At 48.7% G+C, this 2113-nt stretch overlaps 1 long non-coding RNA gene across 2 annotated transcripts in view; it reads left to right on the top strand.

The window, feature by feature from the left end:
• Positions 1-2113, top strand: part of LOC103899097 — a 5009-nt gene that overhangs the window by 1184 nt on the left and 1712 nt on the right. The window lies entirely within an intron of this gene.

Below are 2113 nucleotides of genomic sequence, written 5' to 3'. Positions count from 1 at the left end.
TTTGCTTCCCTGTACCTCCTTTCTCCATCTTGCTCTGAGCGGCTCCCTGTCCCCATGTTTTAGGTCCTCCCTCTCTCTCTGCCCTGTAGCCTATGGCTATTTTTTCCTTCTCCGTCTCTCTCTGTCCGGCTTCCGGCCACTATTTTTGCATTCCTCCCTCTCTGTCCTGTAGCCCGTTGGTATTTTTGCTGTCTCTGGCTCTCTGTGTCTGGCTCTTTGTCCCTGTTGTTCAAGGTCTTCCTTCTTGGCCCTGTAGCACGTCGCGAGTCTATTTCTTTCTCTGTCTCTCTTTATCCTGCTCCCTGCCCCTCATTTTGAATTCCTCCCTCTGTCCTGTTGCCCATCGCTATTTTGTCCTTTCTCCATGTCACTCTATCTTGTTCCCTGTCCCTGTTTTCCTAAGTCTTCCCTCTCTGTCCCCTAGCCCGTTGCTGTAGTCTTCTTTCCCTGTCTCGGTTTGTCTGGCTCCCTGTCCCACTTTCTTCATTCCTCCCTCTCTGCCGTGTCGCCCATAGCGTCTTTCCTTTCTTCCTTCCTCTCTGTCTGTCTTGCTGTCCCCATTTTTAAACTCTCCTTTGTCCAGTAGCCCGCCACAGTTTTGTCTTTCTCCGTTTCTCTCTGTCCAACTCCCTGTCTCTAATTTTTAATTCCTCCCTCTCTCTCTTGGAAGCCTGTCGGGACTTTTCCCTTTCTCAGTCTCTCTGCCCAGCTTCCTGTCCTTGTTTTTTAATTCCTTCCTCTCTGCCCTGTTACCCATCACCATTTTTATTTCCTCTGTCTCTCTCGGTCCGGCTCAAGACCCTGATTTTTAAAATTCCTCCTTCTCTGCCCTAGAGCGTATCGGTAGTTTTTTCTTTCTCTGTCTCTCTCTTTCCAGCTCCTATGCCCTGTTTTTCAATTTTGTCCTTCTTGGCCCTGTGCCACATTGCGATTTCATTTGTTTAGCTGGCTCTCCCTGTCTGGCTCCCTGCCAGGATTTTTAAATTTGTCCCTATCTGTCTTGTAGCCCATTGCTGTTTTTTCTTTCTCTGTGTGTCTCTGTCGGGCTCCCTGTGCCTGCCTTTACTTATTTTTTTTAATTCCCCCCTCTCTGTCCTGTACGCATCGCTCTTTAAATTTTCGTTCCCTAACATCTCTCTGTAGATTGCTCTCAGTCCCGGTTTTTTAATTCCTCCCTCTCTGTTCTGTGGCCTATTGCGATTTGTTCTTTCTCTGTTTCTCCTTTTTCTGGCTCTTCTCCCTCTCTGTTCTGTGGCCTATTGCGATTTGTTCTTTCTCTGTTTCTCCTTTTTCTGGCTCTTGGTCTCTATTTTTCAGTTTCTCCCTCTTGGCACTGTAGCCCAATGCTATTATTTGTGTCTCCTCTTCTCTCTTTGTCCAGCTCCCTGTCCCTGTTGCTCAGTTTCTTCCTTCTCGGCCCCATAGCACATTGCGATTCTGTTTCTTTCTTCACCTCTCCTTTCCCAGCTCCCCGTCCCTCACTTTTAATTCCTCCCTCTCTGTCCTAGTGTCCCTTGGGTTCCCCCCTGCCTTTCTCCAGCTCACTCTTTCTTGCTTCCTGTCCCTGTTTTTTAATTCCTCCCTGTCTGCTGCGTCACTTTTTTCTTTTCTCCATCTCTCTAGGTCTGTCTCACTGCCCCCATTTTTTAAGTCTTCCTCTCTGCCCTGTACCCCGCCGCTATTTTTGCATTTCTCCGTCCTTCTCTGTGCAGCTCCCTGTCCCTATTTATTAATTCCTCCCTCTTCTTCCTGCTCCCGCCGCTATTCCCTGCGATCTCCATCTCTCTCTGTCCACCTCCCTGTCCCCAGTTTTTCATTCCTCCCTCTGCCCCCTGTAGCCTGTCTGGACTTTTGCCTCGGTCTCTCTCTCTGTCCGGCTCCCCCTCTCTGTGTTTTAATTCCACGTTCTCTGTCCCATAGCCCCACGCTATTTGTTTGTATTTCTCCATCTCTCTCTGTCTGGCTCCCTGCCACTAGTTTTTATTTCCTCCCTATCTACCTTGTAGCCCATTGCTGTGTGGTTTGTTTTTTTTTTCCTTCTCCATGTCTCCCTGTCCAGCTCCCAGTCCCTGTTCTTTAATTCCTCCCTCTTCCCTGTAGCCCACCGCTATTT

Source organism: Aptenodytes forsteri, unplaced genomic scaffold (assembly GCF_000699145.1).
Source record: "Aptenodytes forsteri isolate BGI_AS27 unplaced genomic scaffold, ASM69914v1 Scaffold483, whole genome shotgun sequence".
NCBI lineage: Eukaryota > Metazoa > Chordata > Aves > Sphenisciformes > Spheniscidae > Aptenodytes > Aptenodytes forsteri.
The sequence above is the reverse complement of the archived record's forward strand: the minus strand, read 5'-3'. Positions and strand labels throughout refer to the sequence as shown.